General features: G+C 52.8%; 2 pseudogenes; both read right to left on the bottom strand.

Moving 5' to 3' along the window:
- Positions 1–8,849: 8,849 nt before the first annotated feature.
- Positions 8,850–11,312, bottom strand: LOC142831182 (uncharacterized; annotated as a pseudogene).
- Positions 11,313–11,321: 9 nt separating this feature from the next.
- LOC142831181 (up-regulator of cell proliferation-like) lies at positions 11,322–12,564 on the bottom strand (annotated as a pseudogene).
- Between the last annotated feature and the right edge of the window lie 10,217 nt (positions 12,565–22,781).

Genomic DNA, 22,781 nt, shown 5'->3' with positions numbered 1-22,781 from the left:
ATTCTGAGCTGGATGTTGTCCGAACACACGGATATTGGACAATCATTACTTGAGACCAAACATTTCTCTGCCCACCCTGAGGGCCGGGGATGCATTAGGGGCACCTCCAAGAGGAATAAGCGTCATGGAGACATAAACCCAAATTCTACTCAAGTTTTGTGATGTTCCCGTTAGGTAAGAAACATGGAAATTCGCCCCCACGAGTCAGCAGTGAGAGAAAATCATCCCCATCTGCCTCAGGAGCGCGGGAAAGGCTGAAGCAGGAGGAGAGGGGAAGATGCTCTGAGTCAAATCAAAACGGAGTGTTGGGAAGCGCCTGTTGCAGCCCCAGCCCCCACCCGTCCCTAGGCCGAGGAGGCACCAATCTCTGAGGTGGGCTGGGAAAGGCTCCGGGAATTACCTTCTGTGCAGACTCATCCTCTCTCCAGCGCCCGCGGGGACAGCGGCTGCCTGAGGTTCTTGACAGAGGCTCAGTTCTCGTCTCTCGGATTCTTGGGCGCCGGCCGTTGCCAGCCAGTTGGACTGGAGGCAGGACAAGAACGCTGCAGCCACAGTCTTTGTTGCTGTCACACATGACATCACAATACACTCAGGCCTCCATCCAGAGACCAGCCCCCCCGCCCAGGTAACTCTTCTCCCATCCCACAGCCAGGCCCGGGGCAGCGCGGACACCCACAGCTGGCTTGTACTGGAAAGCTACTGGGAAGGAAGGCAGGAGGCAGAACCTTCCCTTGGCCTAGCCCTGCCCCCTCCCCTCCATGCACGGTGGGTCCCACTGAGGGACAACAGAAATTCCCAGGGGTGGGGGCTGTGACTGTTGAGGAGCTGGCTGCGGTGGGCTCAGGGCGCTCTGCTTTTCGGGGAGCAGCCTCACGCAGACAAAAGCTGCCTTTCTTCTCTCGCTCTGCCTGAGCAGGGGAGGAAAAAGACACTCTCCTTCGAGCAGGAGTTGAACCAGACACCCAGGGGTAACTTGCTGAGCCCACCACTCTGCAGCTGAGCTACTGTTATTGTGTTTACTGCTTTGCCCTTAATAATGGTGGAGGGAGTTAGGACGAGGCAGCAAAATCTGATAGCCCTGGGGTGGGACCCAGAATGGTGGGTTCTGGGTCTTGCAGTATTGTGAGATATGTGCCCCTCCCCTCGAAAGGGGGCACCCAGTGTGTGGCATGGCTGAGTCATAAAGAAGACCCTGCAGCACCTGTAGAGTGGGGGCGGGGATCTCCTGACAGTCAAGGCACCCTCAGAAGAGGGCATGTGAGCTCTGCAAACTAATTCCTGGGGCAACCAGCAGGTGGCGCTGCCCTGGGGAGTGAACCCCATTGCAGGGCCTAAGCCCTTTCTGACCAACCTCCACTAAGCAAGACCCAGCTGCTCTGTCAGTTCGTGGGGGGATCTGGTACTTGCTGGAGACGTGTGTCAGCGGCAATGCAGTACAAAGGTGACTGGGGCACTTTGCAGCTCCCACCACACCCTGGAATGAGGAGAAGCAATCAGGCAGTGCCAAGCACCCGGGGCTCAACTGGAGACAGGGGGCCAGATCCCAGCTGGGTGGCCATGGGGTGGGGCCAAATCCCCACAAGCAGGAAGGCTGCTGGACCCGCCGGCCATGGGGCGGAGAGGGGAGGTTGGGAGGATGCTGATCCTGCGCAGTTTACAGCCTGCGTGAATGTGGGGGGGCATTTAGCAGAGACCGACGCGCCCCGTCCAGCCCAACACACGGTGCTCGGCTGGGTGCCAGTGGCTCACCCACCCGCTGGCTCACCCCCAGCGCCAGCCAGCGCCGGGTTCCAAGCGCACCGCCCAGCGCACGCCCCCCCAGAGAGCGGCTGTCACTCTCGGGCGCCGCCCGGCCCCCAGGCTCTGTCTGGCCAGAAGGTTCCATTCAGGCTCCGGGGTGGAGCCAGCGAAGCCCAACCTGAAACTTTCCCCTGCTGGGAGGGACGGAGCCGCCCGAGTCGCCTCTGGATCTTGGTTGCACCTGTCAGGCCCTAGCCTAGGCAAAGCCCAGCTGCAGCTCCGCCAGCTAAAGCAGGACCAGGATGTTACGCTGGAAGGCAGCTGCCAACAGGCCACATGGAGCCGGGCCTGGCCACCACAAGGATGCTGAGCCTGATCTAAGCTCCACCGCTCCACAGTCGGACAGAGCCACCGGGACCAGGACGGGTGCTGGGTGCAGTGTGATGCGAAGGGGCTCTCCAGCATAGTGCTGGTCGGCACCCCACAGCTCAACAAGACGTGAGGCCAGCGTGGGGCCCCCAGTGCCAGGGCTGTGGCTGAGGTTACGTTCCTGTCTGCAGCACAGCTACCAACTGGATCAGAGGGCAAACTGCATGACAAGTGTGTCCTCATTTCCCTCTTCCTGCTGGCTCCCAAATGCTGTCCACTCCTCGGACGTGTCTTTGGCCCCCAGAGTGTGTGATGCCTGGCACAGGGCGGTGGGTGTCCAGCGGGCACTGAAGCTACTTCTAGACTGCAGGAATTTGTTGGATAAGGGAGAGTGGTGGACATGGTATATCTAGAATTTTGTAAGGCATTTGATGTGCTCTTGCATGATCTTCTTATCAGTAAACTAGGCAAATATAACTTAGATGGGGCTTCTATAAGGTGGGTGCCTAACTAGCTGGATAACGTTCCCAGAGAATAGTTATTAATGGTTCACAATCACTCCCGAAGGGAGTATATGGTTGTGACTACTTTCTTCCACTATTTGATCTGAGGAAGTGGGTCTGGCCCACGAAAGCTCATCATCTAATAAACCATCTTGTTAGTCTTTAAAGTGCTACATTGTCCTGCATTTTGCTTCCCGAAGGGCAGAACAAGTGGGATTCCGCAGGGTCTGTTCTTGGGACTGGCTCTGTTCAATAGCTTCATCAACAATTTAGATATCGGCGTAAAACGTACGCTTATTACGTTTGCAGATGATACTAAGCTGAGAGGGGTCTCAACTGCTTTGGAGGATAGGGTCATAATTCAAAATGGTCTGAGGTAAATAGGATGAAGTTTAATAAGGACAATTGTGAAGTGCTACACTTAAGAAGGTGTGACGGTGCGTTGGGGGTTCCCCGTCTCCTGCACCCCGAGATGGCACAAACAGACTGCACCAGCCAGTGGAATTGAGGGTGGTTTATTGCTCCTCCAGCACAGCGCAGCACAGATGTAATCTGGTTACAGGAACTGGGCTAGGATGCCTCAGGCCCCCTTGAGATGGGGGAGACTGGGCCCCTAAACTCCAGCCCCTTCCCCTAGGCTCTCCTCCATGCCCTCCGACAGCCAGCAACCAACTCCCTAACTTCCAGCCCTGCCCCCCAAGCCAAGGCAGCATTCCACCTTCCTTTGTTCCTCTCCATGGGGGGTGTCTGGCCACTGGTTTGCATAGTGACTCATCCTGTTTTGCTGGGTCGTGGTACCCACGGCAGCCAGTGGGGGTTCCCCCAGAGCCAGCAGCATAGAAACCAGCCAGGTACCCCCACTACGTCACAGTTCTCCCCCCTCCGAGAGCGAACTGAGCAGGGTCACTCCGCTCGTGACCTAGGGAAGTTCGGGTCCTCTGCGTGGGAACCCGCCCCGGGGACATGGGTGCTCCCCTTGACTCGGGCCGGCCGTGGCGAGGCCCCACATGAATTGGCTTCCCTCTGTCCACTCGCCGCCCCGCTCCAGGGCGACTGGCGCAGGCCTGTCCTCGGGGGTCACACCCACCCTTCCGCTGGCCTTGATCTCTGGCCAGGGTCTCTCGGGCCGGGGCCATGAGCCCAGCGAGCCTTCTCTGGACAGCCAGGGCGGCTTCCACCCCCGATGCTCCATCCAGGGGGGCCTTCCCCTCCCATAACTCTCTCAGCAAGCCCAGAGGGTCTATCTGGGGTAGAGACCCCCAAGCCGCTTTCCTCCTGTCTTGGGCCTTCCCGCCCCTCTGGCAGGAGTCGCAGGACCGGCAGTACCGCTGCACGGCTGTAAAGATTCCCGGCCAATAGAAGTGCTGGAGCAGCTTCAGCTGGGTGCTCCGGATCCCCCGGTGGCCCCCAACGGGGGAATCGTGGGCCAAATACAGCAGCTTGAGGCGATACTTTCGGGGGACGACCAGCTGCCGCTCTACCCTCCATGCCCTCGCCTTCCTGGGGGGGAGCCACTCACGGAACAGGAGCCCACGCTCCCGCAGGAATCTCTCCTGGCCACCTCTCCCCTGGGGCTGAGCTGCATGGAGGCCAGCCTGGTCCCTCAGCCTCTGCAAGGAGGGGTCTGCCTGCACCTCAGCCTGGAATTCAGCTGCTGAGGCAGGGATCGGGACCTGTCCCCCACCTCTGCCTAGGTCCGGAGTCCCAGCCTGGCTGGACCCCGTGTCCACTGGGATGGGACCCTGAGGACGCTGCCAGGAGTCCTTCCCTGGACCCAGGTTGTCAGCCCCCCGCTGCCTCTGGCTCCGGGTAGTGACTAGAGCCCGCTGGGATTCATGGGGCCACTCCTCTAGGTCATTCCCCATCAGCACCTCGGTGGGCAAGTGCGGGTGCACCCCCACTTCCTTGAGGCCCTCCTTGGCCCCCCATTTCAGATGCACCCGGGCTACAGGCACCTTAAACGGGGACCCATCTATGCCCTTCAGGGTCAGCTGCGCGTGGGGTAGTATCCGCTCCGGGGCCACTATGTCGGATCGGGCCAGAGTCACCTCCGCCCCCGTGTCCCAGAAGCCCGTCACCTTCCTACCATCCACCTCCAGGGGTATGAGGCACTCGCTCCGCAGGGGCCGTCCTGCCCCCACCCGGTACACGGAGAAATCCGCCTCCTGAGAATCAGACCTCCCAGGGGAGGTGCACTGAGCATCCTTCCCCTCTCTCTGAGCTGAGGTTTGCCTGCCAGCCCCTGCCTCTGGGGCAGCCTGCCCTTCCTCCCGCCCCAGCCAGTTAACCCTGGAAAGTCCCCGGTCCTGGGACCTGGTGCACTGAGCCCTCTTGTGGCCTTTTTGCCCACAGCGATGGCAAGTTAGGCTTTGGGCTGTCTCTGTCCAGGCCCTGGCTGGTTCTCTGGGGCGCAGACGACCTGTTCCTTGGTCTCGCCCCGTAGTTGACTCCCTCCGTCGCTCAGCTGAGATCCGGTCTCTGCGCGGTTCCCTTTCTCTCCGGGACTCCCGTTCACACCCGGACCGGCTCTCCGTGAACTCGTCCGCCAGTCTCCCGGCCTCCTGGGGGTTCTCTGGTCTCCGGTCCTTGAGCCACAGCCTCAGTTTGGGTGGGCACACTTCATAGAACTGCTCCATCATGACCAGCTTGAGCAGCTCCTCTGCAGTCTGGGCTCCGACTCCAGACACCCACTTGCGGCAGTATTGCGCCAGGCGGGAGACCAGATCCACATAGGTCTCCCGTGGCCCTTTCTGTACCCCCCGGAACTTCTTCCTGTACATCTCGGGGGTCAGCCCGAACTTGTGCAGCAGGGCCTCCTTGACTCGGTTGTAATCCCCGGGCTGTAGGTCCTCCAGCTGACTGAGCACTCCGGCCGCCTCCTGGCTCAGTGCGGGGATGAGCTCCTGCAGCCAGTCAGCTGGGGGGACCCGTTGCAGTCCACAGGCCCTCTCAAAGGAGCTGAGGAACCCGTCTATGTCACCCATGTCCTTCAATTGGGCCACCACGAGCCTCTCCAAGTGCCTGGCAGTCCTGGGACCCTGGGGCCCATCCACTCTTGGCGCAGCCGGGGCCCCGCAGGTTCTCCGCTCTGCCATGGCCAGCTCATGCTGTCGCTGCCTCTCTCGATCTTGGCGCTCCTTCTCTCGGTCCTCTACTTCCAATTCCTTCATCCGCAGCTGGATCTCCAGCCGCCGCAGCTCCGCTGGGCTGGCCCCTGCCCTAGATGGGCTACGGCTTGCAGGCCTCCCGGGAGACACTGTCTCATCTCTCCGGTGGGTTCCAGCGCTCCTCCCCCTCTCTGAGCCTGACACACTCTCAGGGGGGGTCTGGCTGCTTCCCCTGGGGACAAGATCCTGGCCCTGTGGCTGGTCATTCTCTTCCAGCTGGGTAATCAGCTGGGCCTTGGTTGCTTTCTGCACAGGCAAGCCCCTCTCTCTGCACAGCCCCACCAGCTCTGCCTTCAAGAGTCGGGCGTAGGCCATTGGCCCGCTGGGCCCCTCGGTGCAGACTCACCAGTCTAGTGCTGCAGCGCCCCACGATTCCCAGGAACCGCTTTGCTCTGTCTCCAGCACGCCTGGCTCCAGGGCTCTTGCTTCTACTGCGCCTTGTCGCTTGCCGCTGGAAGCTCCATCCACGGGGTGCAGTGCATCCCACTCCTGACACCAGTGTGACGGTGCGTTGGGGGTTCCCCGTCTCCTGCACCCCGAGATGGCACAAACAGACTGCACCAGCCAGTGGAATTGAGGGTGGTTTATTGCTCCTCCAGCACAGCGCAGCACAGATGTAATCTGGTTACAGGAACTGGGCTAGGATGCCTCAGGCCCCCTTGAGATGGGGGAGACTGGGCCCCTAAACTCCAGCCCCTTCCCCTAGGCTCTCCTCCATGCCCTCCGACAGCCAGCAACCAACTCCCTAACTTCCAGCCCTGCCCCCCAAGCCAAGGCAGCATTCCACCTTCCTTTGTTCCTCTCCATGGGGGGTGTCTGGCCACTGGTTTGCATAGTGACTCATCCTGTTTTGCTGGGTCGTGGTACCCACGGCAGCCAGTGGGGGTTCCCCCAGAGCCAGCAGCATAGAAACCAGCCAGGTACCCCCACTACGTCACAGAAGGTACAATCCATTTCACACATAGGCTATGTCTACACTGAGCATTGTTGCGCAATAAGATATGCAAATGAGGCGCAGGGATGAATATCACCGTGCCTCATTTGCATACCCAATGAGCCGCCATTTTTGCAGAAAGGGCTTTTGCACAAGAAAGTGCTGTCTACAGGGCTCCTTCTTGTGCAAAAAAACCCCTCTTGCACCGAGACGTTCTTCCTGAAAATAAGCAGTGTAACGGCTCTGCGCAAGAGGGTTTTTTTGCACAGGAAGGAGCTGTGTAGACAGCTCCTTCTTGCACAAAAGCCTCTTGCGCAAAAAGTGGCCGCTCATTAGGCATGCAAATGAAGCTCAGCAATATTCCACGCTTAGCCTCATTTGCATATTTCTTGCGCAAAACCAGTGCAGTGTAGACATAGCCATACAGAACGGGAAGTGACTGTCTAGGAAGGAGTACTGCTGAAAGGGATCTAGGAAGGAGCACTGCTGAAAGGGATCTAGGGGTCATAGTGAACCACAAGTTAAACATGAGTCAACTATGTGACACTGCTGCAAAAAAAGCAAACATGATTCTGGGATGCATTAATACGGGGTGGATAATAATTTTTTGCTGTGGGCCTGTGACAGGGCATTTGCCCTGCACTTGCCCTTTAAGGGCAAAACCCCAGCCTTGAGCAAGGGCTGCGAGCAAAGCCCCAGCTGAGGCAGTTCTAGCTAACCAGGGCCCAGCTGGTGGCCATATAAAGGAGGACTCCAGGAGGCAGAGGGAGAACTGAGTGGTGGTGTGGAGAGAGAGTAGTAGGGGCCTGACTGCCAGGGAAGCAGGTGGCTTCCTGGAGGTAGGGCAGATCTGGGGAAGCGGTGGCCAAGCAAGGCCCCAGGCTGCAGAGCCTGAAGCAAGGCCTTAGGCTACTTGTGAGGTAGTGAGGCAGCCATGCTAGGCAGGGGCAGCAGGTCCACACTGCTTTGCCAGCGCTGAGTGGCCATTCCAGACTGTAGTTTGCCCCTCTGGGCTAGATGCAGACTGGCAGTGGGTCACTGAGGCAAGGGGGGTGCAGGGGACCTGGGTGAAGGGATTGGGGTGCCCCGGGAAGGGAGAACCCTGAAGTGCAAGCAGGATAAACACCAACCTCTGGAAGGGGGCTCAGACACTGGAGTGGGCCCTGCTGGAGGGCAGTGTCCTGGGGAGGATGCCAGGAACAAAGAGAAACATGGGGAGACCCAGCTAGAAGGAAGTGTCCGGAGAGCCAAGCAAGCTAATTCCCAAGACTGGAGGCATCATGGTGACGAGTCTGCCCTGTGTCAGGCCACTTCAGAACTGTTTGAAGCTCTCTTTCTAGATCTCCTGGAATAGCTTTTCCCAAAATAAGCTTGCAGTGCGGCTGTACCCTAAGAAAAAGAGGATTTCTATCATGCAGAGCCGGCTGGCCCTTTAACACTAGACCGCAGTGTTAGTGAGTGGGGAGAGGCAGGGTTTACTTTCATTTAGGAACAAGCTTTCAGACGTTGGTGACTCTTATATGGCATCTTGTAGAGATGAGGCTGTTCACAATAGGGTGGTGGTCTATTGGGGGGACCAGTAACTTTTGCAGGGGGGCACTTTACAAATTTTGGGATGGGGTCGTGGCTGGCTCCACCTCATGAAGGGCTGGGGCTTTGGGCAGAATGGGCAGGGCTGGAGACTTGTCTCTCCCCAGAGTTGTCTGGGGCCAGAGGCTTTGAATGAAAACACAGCAAAGGGCTCATGGCCTTACTGCTACTGCAGTGCCTGGCAGCTGCCCACGTTTTCTGCGGCTATTTAAAGGCATCGCAGCTCTGACTCCTGCTGGTTTAGCACTATAGCCGTGAGCCACAAGCCTTTTAAAAAGGATCCTGCTGCCTGAGCCACTGCCTGGGAACTCGGGGGCAGAGGCAGCAGGATATAAACAGAAAGCAGCCAGATGCAGTCCACAGGCCGGATTGAAGTGTTAGGTGGGCTACATCTGGCCCCTGGACGTACCCTTCATGTTTGTAGGAACCAACGTTTCTGCCCTGCCCCAACACACTTCTTACCAAATTAATAATAATCCTAACAACTTACCCTTTCTAAACGTCTCCCAATCAGAGTATTTCTGAGCACGTTTGAACATTCTTGAATTAGGCAGCATAATCTGCTGAGAGGTGGGTCAGATTCTCGATCCCCTCTTTTACACGACAAACTGAAGCATACGGAGGTTAAGAGAAATTACCCAAGTAACACAGCAGTTGAGTGGCAGAGCTGGAAATGGAACCCAGAAATCTTCTTCCCAGCATGTCTGATCCACTATCCCACATGCTCATCTCAGAACTAGGAACAGAACCCACCTGTCCTAGTCTTTAGCCACCAAGACCATATGGGGGAGAGAATGAGGTTCTGCTCTGTGCCAGCAGCACCTTCTTTCAGCTTCTTTTAGAATCCTGGTTCTTTTCAGTAGGTTTCTTTCTGCACTGGAACCCTGAGCTGCTACAAGTTACTGTCTAGATGGCAAGTTCCACCAGTCACTCTGAAGAGCTTTGTCGTCAGGAACAGGGGAATGAGGGAAAGGAGATGATGGCATGAGCCAAGTGGAGCAGAGGTGAGGAGACAGACTGTAGGTGAAGGGTGGAGTCAGGACAGAGGAAGAGGAGAGGGAGCATTACAAGTGCACCATTAATGGCATGGGATTTGCTAACTTCTGATCACGGTGCACTGTCCCAATTATAACTGGGCCAGAAATGCAGCTAATCTTCTATCCGGAATGAGACTGTCCCAGCTCTTCTAATAAAGTGCATTTTGTTGGGCTATTGTGTTCGCTACCCTGAGATACTAGTTGTTTGGGTGAGGGTATTGATACTTGAATGAGTTGAGCTGCCCTGTTCTTGGAGTGAATTAGATGGGTATTGGCTGTCACCACTGCTCTGGTGAAATGCGACTGGGTTTAGCACTCCAGAAACCTCAAATTCTCTCGTATCACAAAATAGATTTTTATTCTGATGTTATGAATGGTGTTAATAGATGAAATTACATGTGTGTGTGAAGTTGGGTTTTTCAAATCTGTTTTGAAATCCAGTGACTTCATCCGATCATACTAGCACCTGCTTAGCACATTAAAAATAGCAATTAAAACCAAATCCCTGATCCTGTACGGAAGGGCAGTTTTTGAGACTTTGGCTGCAGAACTGTAGTGGCTGCATATTTCATTCCCTATTTATTCAAGTGCAATCTCCACACCCAAGAATGCCCACGTGAAGCACTGTGGGCCCCTCTTCTATAGGCTAAAAGGGGCAAAGAGTAGATGAAAATGGTTCATTTTTGCCCATCCAGTGACTTCATCCGATCATATCGGTATCTCATTTAGGAGTATATCTGTGTGTTTATTTCATAGCAAATGTTTCCTGTATCCTCTCCAAAGCATGTGCTTTGACTTCTTCCTCAGGATCTTCCAAATCCTCAGCCTGTTGGGACTAATCTAATCTGTGCCTTTGTATTCAAGCTTTGACAAACTTCACATAGTTGAAGTTCTCATGTTCAAACAGCTTCTTCTGCACAGTGAACTGAAGGAAAAGTCCAGCTGGCACATTCAATAGACTGTCCACTGCTGAGTCATTCGCTATTTCTAGCCCGAGTTTTTTGCTAACATAATCCATTAAGGCAAGCTGGAGACACTGATCACTGAAGTCCTTGGCTCTGTGTTGTTGGGCATCTTTTTTCAAATAATGGCTCTTAAATATAGAGAAATATTGAAGTATCAGTTGTTCCAGCCATTGCTGAGGATCATTTTCTTTGGGGAAAATCATCATGCATCTTCAGAAATGTGTGAGCGGCTTCCCGCAAAATGTGAAGCTTCAGATCAACTTCAGAGCATACTGGAGTCTGAAGTGTTTTCAATTCCTCCTATTGAAGTTTCTCATTGAACATATGTAACAACTTCCTGCAAAATGTGCATCAGTCTACCTTGAAATAGACCCTCTTCAATGTAACTATTACATTTGGCCATCAGCGTTTCAGCAGTTTTTTCTGTTTTCTGTAACCGTTTTTGGTTTTTTTTGTAAACCAATGTTTCACTGGTTGGTCAATCAAAAGTCTAAATGTTTGGTTCTCATGTTGACAGAGTTAATTCTAGAATTCCTCAAGCTTTTTGCTGCTCGTATCTTCTGACTGAACTCCCTTTGTTATCCAAGTCTTTTTGCAGATAGAACTCAATTTTTTCATGAATTCCATGGTTCTCTAAAAAAGGGGCACCAATTCTGAAATTTTCTTTCCAAATTTTTTCAAATTGCATATCCAATTCATGGTTTTCCAGTTTACTTTCTTTTCTCCAGCCTTCGTCGAAAAACATGTCCACTGTCCTTCCAATTACTTTCATGTTGTCATTTTGAATATTGGCTATATTGCGGTGGCGACCCTCTTTAATGTGAGTGGCTTCCTTACATTTCTTAAATGAGTGAGCAACTTTCCAGTTTTTTCTTCAGGCTCTTTGCACTTCTGATACAACAATATTTGGAAAGTGGGGCAGCAAATCTGAATCTGGTAGAATAGTACAGGGAAAATTGTAAGAGCTCCAGAATTTTCTGATCTCCCCACAGTAGTCTCTGTTGCATTTCAGATTGTTAGCTGTTATTCATCAGGAGAGAGAGATTCTTAATTGCAGTCCGGCAACACTTGTACCAACGGTGTTTTTTCCAGATCATCCTCCATGATATCAGAAAAGTTTATTTTCTCATTTAGATTTTTCATCTTTGCTGCAGTTTTGATGACTTAATCCAGTAGCTCCTGGAGGCGTTTCCTGTGTCTCGTGTTTTGTTCACATGCAGAAAGATCACTGACGTTCTGATGCGCAAATTAGCAGTGGGATTTATGCCCTGCTCTTTGCTTTCTGAGAAATCCATGGAGCACAGCTTTCAAAATCTTTCATTTCAGTGGCATTCTCCATGACCATGTTAACAATGGTTCTGTTGTTCAGTCCAGTCACCAGGATAGCCAACTCGTTGTCATGTTGATAACTCTCTTCCACCTTGGCCTGTTCAGGGGCTTTCATACTTTGTGTCCATCACCAGGATGAAATCACAGCCCTGTTCCTTTTCTAAGATTGCTCTAGCTCGAAGGAGCAACATGAAGGCTCCCTGCGTACCTCAGCCGCTACTCACTGCAAACTGCCGCTGGAATGTGGCGTTCAGGAAGGTGGATTTCCCAGTGCTCTGCACTCCCAGCATCATCACAACCAGCATTTTGGTCCTTCCCCTCAGCTTGGCCCAGAGTTCAGAATGTCGGTCACCCATTGCAGTGGGAGGTTGCAGACATGTCCGTTCATCAGGTGAACAGGAAGCTCTTTTAGCATGAGGTCAATTGCGATGCCTGAGAGGTGGGTGAGTTGCCTTCCACTTTTTAGGGTATTGCAGCCTTTAACCATGGGGTGCACAGCCTCCTGGGACTTCCCCAACTTTCACATGGAATGCTCAACCTGTAAAGAAGTGGCAGAACTAATCTGAGAGACTTGCATTTCTCTTTGTATTCAGCCTGTAGGTTCAGAACAATTCCTTCTATCAGTGTGATCCAGCTGAAATTTGATCCATTTCAGAAAATAGTGTTTCTCTAATGGAAGTAGATGTTGTACAACCTTTGAGTCTAGTCAAATCATTAATAAGATCACATTTATTCTGTCTGTGTAATTGCAAAATCTTATCTTTCAGCTGAGATTTATATTTCTCAGCAGGGATATCTTCCCTGACCTCTCATTCGACACAGTTCTTTTTCCACATTAGCCAGGATTTTCCATAAATCCCTGAAGAGCTTTAGCATTTCTTTCTCTGAGGCAATTTCTTTAATGCAGTTGCTTGCAATCTGACATTCCATGCTGTCATCATCTATTTGGATGCCTTGTTCACGCACTGGAATTAAAACTTCCTGTATCAGAATCAACAGTGTTTCCTCTTGGGGGGGGGTCCTCTGTTTTATCCAAGAAATCGTATTCCTCTTCTATGAAAATAGATTGGGAGACTGATTCATCCAAGATAATTTCTAAGTCTTTTGGAAGAATGTCTATTCATTTCTTTTGCAGAAACCCTTAATCTCTGAGGGTTTTTCACCAGTTTTTTTTTTTTTTTTCTAATTCATGAGTCCTAGGACAAAAAAAGATTACACTAATGTAAGGAACAAGAAACAGGGTATAAGAAGCAGCCACACTTAGCGCTAATGTTTTTAGTTGTGTAGCATAATTAGAAATTTAGTAATTTGCACAGTAATCTGCAAATTAAACAATCTGAGATAGAGAATAAATATATTGTATTTATTCTCAGCTGATTGAAAAATGCCATTTTCATTGAAGTTTTCCTCCTCTTGAAGTTTGAAAACAAATGTTAATTTTTGAAATTTGTTACTTTGAAATCATGGGGAAGTACAATTTACTTTACTTTTCTCCCTCTTTTGTTGAGTGCTAATTTAACAATAGTAAAGTAGAATAAAGCAAAACTAACAGATTCGTGGAAAAACTTAAAATGCTAAAAATCTTTTGCTGTTCTCTTTCCACCACAGTGCAACATGTTCATTTCAACCTGCTATTTTGAACAGAATATTTCTGTGCTAGCTGCTCTACCTAGTGTTTGGGGCTTGCATTACAGCATCAAAACTGTTTTAAATTTGAAAGCCAATGATCCACAGGATATCTATGGGTATGTCTACACTAGAAAGTTAGTTCGAACTAACGGACGTTAGTTCGAACTAACTTTCCTATGCGCTACACTAGCGCTCCGTTAGTTCGAACTTAATTCGAACTAACGGAGCGCTTAGTTCGAACTAGGTAAACCTCATTTTACGAGGACTAACGCCTAGTTCGAACTAGCTAGTTCGAACTAAGGGCTGTGTAGCCCTTTAGTTCGAACTAGTGGGAGGCTAAGGCTTCCCAGGTTTCCCTGGTGGCCACTCTGGCCAACACCAGGGAAACTCTATTGCCCCCCTCCCGGCCCCGGAGCCCTTAAAGGGCCACGGGCTGGCTACTCACTTTGTGCCAGTTGCAAGGCTGCAAGCACCCGTGCCTGCACAGCCTGCACCTGCCACAGGATGAGCCAGCCATACGAGGGCTCCCAGCCCTCCACTGCTCCCCACGACCAGCCTGGCGGCTCCCGGGAGCCTGCCCGGGGGCGCAAAAGGCGGGCGCCCGCCTGGTCAAGTGCGGAGATCGTGGACCTCATCGAGGTTTGGGGGGAAGCCTCAAATGTCCACGATCTCCGCACTAGCCACCGGAACGCGGCCGTCTATGGACGCATGGCTGCCAGCCTGGCCGCCAGGGGCCACCAGCGCAGCCGGGAGCAGGTGCGCTGCAAGATTAAAGACTTGCGGCAGTCCTACTCCCGGGCCTGCCTGCCAGGGGCTGACCCGGAGGCCTGCCCCCACTTCCATGCCCTGGACCGCATCCTGGGGCCTCATGCCGTCCCTGCCCCCCGGGACGTGATTGACCCCGGGGCAGAGGGACCGCTCCTGGACACGGAGGAGGAGGAAGAGGGCTCTGAGAGCCAGGAGCCTGCCGCCAGCCTTCCCAGGACCCGGGACCCCCGAGGCACCCCACAGAGCCGCTCGCCTGCATCATCAGAGGCCGGGGAGGCGTCCACCTGTGAGTACCCTCGTGTTCCCCTTATGTGTACGGGGGGCTGGGGCGAGAGGGAGCCCCGGGACCGTGCGCCTGGGCCTTGCCCACCACGGAGCAGCAGCTGGGGATCCTGCAGGGGCCCTGGCCTTGCAGAGGGGAGATGGGTTTCACACACCTGGGCCCCTGGGGTAATTGACCGCTGGTCTTCTTGCACCACAGCTGCAGCACCGGGGCCTGCAGGGCGCACCACACCGCCTGCAGCAGCCGCCCGCGCCCGGGCAAGCAGGACAGCCAGGAACCAGGAGGACTACCAGAGGCGGCATCTCCGGTTCCTGGACCGACAGCTCCGTCTCCAGGACCACTGGGTCCAGGAGGACCTCAGGCTGCGCCAGAGGAGTCTGGAGGCCCTGGAGGAGCAGGGACGTGCCCTGCGAGGCCACCTCCAGAGCCTGCTGGACCGCTTTCCATTTCCTCCTCCCCCTGCTCCCCCTCTTGCTCCCCCTGCTCCCCCTCTTGCTCCCCCTCTTGCTCCCCCTGCTCCCCCTGCTCCTCCTGCTTCCGCTCCTGCTTCCGCTCCTGCTTCCTCCACACCCCCTGTCCTCTCTGCCCCCCCCTCCACAACCATTCCCCACCGACGCCCCCGGACCCGCAGTGTGGCGAGACGGGAGAGGCACCCAGACTCCCACCCCTGAGCTTTCCTTTCCCTTCCTCCCTTCCCTCCCCTCCCCTTCCAGCTCCCTCGTCCCAGGTTTCCCCCTCCCTTCTCCCACCTTCATTCCTCCCTCCCCCACCCCAGTTCTCTGAAATAAACAGACGTTTTTGTTTGAAAAACAGGTGTCTTTATTGTACAGTAGATAGGGAGGGGAAAGGGGAAGGGGGGGGGGGAGGGTGGAAGAAGGCCCCGGTGGGGCATGCAGGGAGAGGTCAGTCCTCCTCCTCCTCCACCTGGAAGCTCTCCCGCAGGGCTTCCCGGATCCGGATGGCCCCCCGCTGGGCTTCCCGGACGGCGGCGGTGCGGGGCTGACCGTAGTGTCCAGCCATGCGGTCAGCCTCAGCCATCCAGGCTGGCAAGAAAGCCTCCCCCTTCCGCTCACACAAATTGTGGAGCACACAACATGCCGCCACCACGGGAGGGATGTTGTGCTCGGCCAGGTCCAGACGGGTGAGGAGGCATCGAAAGCGGGCTTTCAGTCGCCCGAAGGCCCCCTCCACCACGATGCGGGCCCTGCTCAGCCTGTTATTGAAGGCCTGGCGGGAGGGATTGAGGTGCCCCGTGTAGGGCTTCATGAGCCACGGCTGCAGTGGGTAGGCGGCATCCCCCACCAGGCAGACGGGCATGTCCACATCCCCGACCCTGATGTGGCGGTCGGGGAAGAAGGTCCCGTCCTGCAGCCGCTGGCACACGGAGGAGTTCCGGTACACCCGGGCGTCGTGTGCTTTGCCGGACCAGCCCACATTTATGTCCGTGAACTGTCCCCGGTGGTCACACACGGCCTGCAGGATGACGGAGAAGTACCCCTTGCGGTTCACGTACCGGGACGCCTGGTGTTCCGGGGCACGGATGGGGATGTGCGTCCCGTCGATGGCCCCCCCGCAGTTGGGGAAGCCGAGGGCGCCGAATCCCCGGATGACGGCATCCGGGTCGGCGAGGCGGACCACCCTGCGGAGCAGCACCCGGTTGATGGCCTTGACCACCTGCGGAGAGAGACACAGCAAAGCGTCAATCAGTGGGGCGCCCGGGTGGCTGGGAGCATTCATGCCCTGGCAGTGCCCCGCGCCCCACTCCCGGAAGCAACCCCCCTGGCGGCGTGTAGTACGGCCGGGACAGCCCGACCCCTCCGGTGCGGGGCGCCTTCGCCTCCTCCCGCCCCCCCCTTTGTCCCTGGGGCGGCCCATCCCCTCCTTGCAGCCCCCCTCCCCCCCGGCTCGGTGGCTGACGAGCGCCGTACCTGCATGAGCACTGCTCCGACAGTGGATCTCCCCACGCCGAACTGGTTCCCGACGGATCGGTAGCTGTCCGGCGTGGAGAGCTTCCAGAGGGCGATGGCCACCCGCTTCTGGAGGGGGATGGCGGGCCTCATGCGAGTGTCCCTTCTTTGCAGGGCAGGGGCGAGCCACTCGCAGAGCTCCAGGAAGGTGTCCCTCCTCATCCTAAAGTTCTGGGTCCACTGTCGGTCGTCCCAGTGCTCCAGGACGATGCGGTCCCACCAGTCGCTGCTGGTGTCCAGACGCCAGATGCGGCGGGGCACGCCGGTGCCGGGGCGCCGCCGCGGCTCCTCCACGGCCCCCAGGGCGGCCAGGCGGAGAGGCAGGGGGCTGACGTTCCCCAGGTGGTGCCAGGCAGCCTCGAGCCATTGCTGGCAGGCTTGCAGCAGCAAGTCCAGAACGTGCACCAGAAGGTGCAGGGCGAGCCGTGGCTCCATGTTGCCACCTGCGGCGGTCCCCCCCGAAGGGAAGCACCGACACAGACGGGCACAGAGACCGACGCTTTGCTGTCCCTCGGCGAGGTTGGCAAGCAAGCAGGAAAAGCTGAGAACCGGCTGTCCAGGGGGGGTCCCTTTAAGCACGAGCCTCAGATAGCCTCAGACAGCAGCCACACAAAGCAACTGCTGACCTGATGCCCTGCCAGAACCGGTTTCAGCTGCCCTTAAATGCCCCCCTGCGTCCAATCAGTGTGGACGCGCTAGTTCGAACTAGCAAAACGCTAGTTCGAACTAGTTTTTAGTTCTAGATGCGCTAGTTCGAACTAACTTAGTTCGAATTAACTAATTCGAACTAAGTTAGTTCGAACTAGCGCTGTAGTGTAGACGTACCCTTTTTTGTAGAGAATCCCCAAGTTAAAGAGCTTTCAGTTTATTTTTGGATATTATACAGCACTGAGCATATACTCTGTTGGAAACAAGTAACTTTCTTTTATATCATGAAATGATTCTGTATGCATTAGACTAACATTCTGTAATAAACTACAGAGATTACAAAAAGAAACAGAAGATAGCGAGAGAGGCTCTTGCAGAACTGTGTTGCGATTATGGTTACTGCTAGAGGTACAAAGGGATGCAGAGGAAGTCAGAGGTTTGAAACACACAGGTGATGACTCTGAAATAGCTCTCCTGGCACCTGGCCTTTTCAGGTTCTGTCTGGGGATGGGTATACATTGGATGTAGATCTGTGTACAATTGAGAAGTCAGCTGGAGCCTTGAGCGTACTATATGCTGGAGTCTGCAAAGGGGAGATTAGTGGAGAGCCCTGTAATTGTCCATCTCCTTCAGCCTCTACATCTAGATGGGAATCTCACTGATGGGGTCTCAAGGAGGCCATAGAGGGGGCATCAGTATCCTGAGGGACAGGAGATTGTGGCCAGCATGGGACTCAGACCAGCCGTTGTTGAGGAAGCTGCAAAAGTGTAGACAAGAGGCAGACGGCAATAGAGGCTTGTTCCTATGCCTGGCTGAACCCGGGATGTTTCATACAACTTGTAAGCAAGTGAAAAACAGGGTTTGCATGGAGAGGTTTCCCCAGCTGTAATATTGATTCTGATGAGAGCCTAGTAAATATTTGACATAGGGTTACTGGAGCCAAACAAAGTGTGACTAACTTGTACAGTAAGCGAAATGGAATCAAAGTCACTTTTGAATCACTATGGGTCAATTCTTTTCCCTAAGGCACAGGTCTAGCAAATGCACTGTGGTAGCATGGTAAAACAAAAGGAAAAATATATAGTACTTTAAAGACTAACAAGATAGTTATTAGGTGGTGAGCTTTCGTGGGCCAGACCCACTTCTCCAAATCCTATTCTGAAAGAGAATTGGCGTGACCATATATAACAAAGGAATACAATGAAGAGGGTGAGCACATTATAAACTAATAAATCAGATTGTAGAACAAAAGGTGGGGCGGGAGGTGAGGGAAGGTTCTGAAGTTTCTCTCTGTAATCTAGTGTTAAAGTCTTTCTGAAGTAAGATGCATGTTTTCAGGTCTCTAAGGGAATGCCCAGGTAGACTGAAATGTAGACGAATAGGATTTTCTCTTGGAAGATGTCAGATTTGTGGGCATTGATTCTTTGGCAAAGTGACTGAGCAGTCTGTCAATATACATTGCAGAGGGACACTGCTGACACATGATGGCATAAGTCACATTGCTGGATGAACAGGAATATGAGTCCTTGATCGTATAACTGACATAGTTAGGTCCACTGATGGTGTCACCAGAGTAGATATGTGGACAAAGTTGGCAATGGGGTTTGTCACAAGGGAAAGTTCCAGAGTTAGTATTGATGTGCTGTGCCTTGTGGTTGTTAGTAAGTATCTTCCTAAGGTTAGGGGGTTTTCTATTAGAGAGTATAGGTCTGTCACCCAGGGCCTCTCGAAGTGTAGTATCCTGTTCTAGTGTAGGTTGTAGGTGTTTGATGTGTTGGAGTTTAACTAGCTTTTCTTGGGCCTATCTTGAAGTAGATGGTTTCTGAAAGTGTGTCTGGCCCTTTCAATTTTTCTATTCCACCGGTGGGTAATTGAGTTTTACGAATGCTTGGTAGAGATCTTAAAGTTTTTGGTCTGTCAGTGGGGTTGGAGCAGATGTGATTGTATCTAAGGGCTTGACTATAGACAATGGATGGAATGGTGTGTGCTGGATGGAAGGTGGAGGCGTGTAGGTAAGTGTAGCAGTCAGTGGGTTTTCTGGAGAGTGGTATTGATTTTGCTATCAGTTATTTGTACCCAGAGACCCCAGAGTAGCTGCATCCCCCTGTCCAATGTGGCAGATCTCTGGTGCTCAGCATCCACCACCTCTATCCTTGCCCATGGAGCACCAATACATAGCAAGTGGGGACAAACGCCGCCGTTGGAATGATTTTACCACATCTTCTCCCCATCCAGCACAATGGCACTACACCTGCTCAGAGTGGCGGACCTTCTCTGGCGCTCTCAGATCAGAGGACTTGGCTATATAAGAACTTGTGCATGGATGGGGCTATATAATTGGTGCTGACAGAGCATGTGGATTTTTAGGTTCAAAGCCTGCTCATTGACACCCTTGTGAATCCAGGGTCACGTCTCCTGTATAACCAGGGATTTACTGTGGTGTGACTGATCAGAATCTGATCTTAAAAACACTGACGTGAGGAGTATCCGTGTGGCGGGGGAGGCGGATTTACACAGGGGTGACTGAAACCAGAATTCCAGCCTACTACTGAGATCTTGTCAGTTTCTAATCTCATCTCCTTATAACTTTTCATAGACATTACGCTTTGATATTCTTGGTGGAGTGGATCCCTCCGCTTCCTTCTCATTTGCCCTTGCTGCAAATAGGTCACTGGCTGGTGCTGACTGCAGCATGTTTCTCAGGCTTCCTGGTCTGATTTTTTCATTTTGGGGTTGTGGGAATAATCGCTCTGGTTCTGGAAAGCAAAGGGTTACATTCCAGACTGACAGTTTATGAATCTTAAAGATCCTTAATATATCCTCAAACACCTACCCAATGCCTATAGTCCATGACCTCTTTAAGCTCCCACACTGGAAACTATCTTGTCCAATGGCCTGGAAGGAGGGAACACTAGCAGGATGAGAACAGGGCATGAGACGTGTTAGTCACAGTAGGTTTATTGAGACCAGAAAAGAAGAGATTCCCAAGCAAGTCCCAGTCAGACACTCCACTGTTCAGCGTAGGTGTTTGCTAGCCCACAGTGTGCGTAGATGTGTTCTGTTGGGCTTCTGGGCTCTCTACTCCATTTCCTTTCTCTCTGCATGCAGCAGTGTCTGGGCTCTTGGCTCTGTTCCCTTTCCCTGAAAATGTGTTGTGCTCTGGCGTATCTAATACTGCAGCTTCTTTCCCTTTCTAATTTGTAAGCTCCTAGCTAGTAAAACTAGCTTGTGGGCGAGGAAGCTGTTGTCTCCTCATCAGCCTCTGCCATGGAGCTGCCACACTGGCTACAGACAGAGTCTTCTTATGCTCGATAGGAGCTTTCAAGAGCCTCTGGTTTTCTTGGGCTCCTCTGGCAAGGCCTGCTCCTGCTGGCTGAGGCCGGAGCATGCCTCGGCTGCTGCAGGTTGGACCACCACCCTGAGCACCTGGCTGTGTCTGTGCTCCCTTGAGGTGAGTCTTCGCAAGAAGAAATGCAGCCTAGAATAAAAAGGAGCCAATGGGTTTTTCTGTCCTTCCGGAAAGGCAGGGGAATAGTCTGCCCAGGATTCACACACAAGAGCGGTCTCTTGAAACCATCCGCTCCTGTAAGAGCCAGAGCTTGTCCATAGAACCCAGGCAAAGGTGAAGACACATGGGGCCGGGAGTGACACAGGAACTGTTGTGAGGAATATCTCAGGCCTCTGTTGTGAAGAAGGTGAAACTCGGGGAGCAGGGCTGTCCCTTCTGGCCTTACAGCCTGGGACTGTGGGAGCCGATGACCCTAAAGTTGGCTTAAAGTGCTAATGAGAAGGTTGCTGTTCATATGACAGGAGAGGCTTTGTCTGAGGTCTGTTTGTTTGTTTATAAAAAGGGGATTTTCTACAGAAATGCTGTTATAGAAGTGGCTGAAGTTCATCCTAATTTTCTCTTAAAGCTAAGTGTAGACTACAGGCTTCTTCCACAAGAAGCTTTTCATCTGCAAAAACTTCTTAAACAAGAGAGCATCCACACTGCAAAAGTGCATCAAAAAAGGGATGGACTTTTGCGAAAGAGAGCGTCCAGACTGCCTGGATGCTTTCTTGAAGTGAGCAGTGATTACTATGGCTAGAATGGCCACCAGGGCACCTGTGCTTTTTCCTCTTCTCTTTTCTTGTGCAAAAAACCCCCTTTTGCCTGTCCACATACACCTTTTTGCGAAAAAGTGTATTTCAAAAAGGAATTATTCCTCGTAGACTGAGGAATACCTACACCGGGAAAATCCCTCTGTTCTTTGGTTTTACTTGCGCAAAACAGCACTTGAGATGTGGACGGCCGTTTTTGAGCAAAAACTCTGTAGTGTAGACCTGGCCTGCACTCGCCATCCTACCGGTGGCAAGGAAGCTGGTGGTCGTGCTGGGTTTGGTGGGGGAGTGGGTGCTAATCTGGGCAGCTCTCTGCTGTCCCCAGGGCTGGTGTTGGGGCCAGGATCACATGGTTGCTGCCAAGCTGCTCCTGGGTCAGGGCCACATGGGTTAACTGGGTTAACATTACTACTCTGTAAACTGTGTATGACAAAGAGCCAGAAGAAACTTGCCTATCTAACTGGAATTAGTTTGGATTCTAGCTGTGATGGACTGGGCTACAGCAGATGAAATCCAGGTAGTTCACCATCTTTTAGAAGCTACGACAGCAGACAGCAATTATTCAGTGAAACCAGATGTAGTGTAGCTTTTTCTTGAGCAGTTCTGACTCTCACTGGGCCTCAGAGACTGATCATTTTGGAATCAGTTTTGCTTTGTGAAATCTTCCTCAGTGGTTGGAGACTCCTTTCTGAGGGGGACGAAGGCACCCATCTGTCACCCTGACAAGTCATCTCGGGAGGTGCGGCCTGCTAGGGGCGCGTATCTGAGACATTACAGAGGCATTGTCAAGGAATATCCACCCCTCTGACTACTACCCCATGCTACTCATCCATGTGGGCACTAATGAAACTGCAAGGTGTGACCCATGGAGTACAGGATTTTTAATTAAGAGCAGAATACGTGATATTACATGACCCCCAGCCCTTCTGCACCTTTTAACAGTCATGTGTTAATGAAGACAAAGAGCATCAACCAACACAGGAGCAAACCCTAAGAAGAAATGCTGCCCCACGGTCAAAGGAGAATGGCTGAATGAAAGAGTTGAAGCAGAATTTCAACAATCTCAAGGCCAGATCAGTGTACAGAGCGGGGACATATTCCAGTACAGTGCTGATGTGGACTCAGACTAGAATATGCAGCCTGCTAAATTTGGACTCAGACTAGACTATGCAGCCACTTCTCCGCAGGATACAAGTGGGAAGGGGGAAGCCCTTGGACAACATGAAGAGGATTCATCAAGCAAAAGTGTTGAATCTGCTGCACATATTCTTAGGAGCAGGAATTCTCCTCCCCTGGGATGTGAGTTGTGAAGGATGCTCTTAGAAACACAAAAAAGAAACAGAAGAGGCTGGAACTGAAGGACAGAAAACATTTAAAGCCAGAAAAAATAAAAATTCTCACAGATAACTTTCTGCTTCCCGTACAAATGAACAGCTCCTGAATAGAAATGCGCAAAATATAAATGAGCACATGGGAAAGCACCAGTATGTACAAGCTGGCATAGAAAAACTCTGCTTTTGCGGTTTTGGAGTCAATCATCAGTGTGGTCTGTGCAGAAATCAAGTCAGCTATTCGCCTGTCTTCCTACCATACACTTATTACTGATGAGAGCACAGGTATTTCTGTCACCAACTTGCTTGTCATTGACTTCAAGTTCAGAGCTGCAGCATGTGCAGGGCAGAAGACTGTGTTTGGTGGAACGATTCAGTTATCTGCTTGGAATGCACAAGCTGTTACAGCTGCTCTCAAAG

The sequence above is a fragment of the Pelodiscus sinensis genome, chromosome 12, assembly GCF_049634645.1.
Source record: "Pelodiscus sinensis isolate JC-2024 chromosome 12, ASM4963464v1, whole genome shotgun sequence".
NCBI classification, from domain to species: Eukaryota; Metazoa; Chordata; order Testudines; family Trionychidae; genus Pelodiscus; species Pelodiscus sinensis.
Note: the sequence above shows the minus strand (reverse complement) of the source record. Positions and strands in the feature narration are given on the sequence as shown.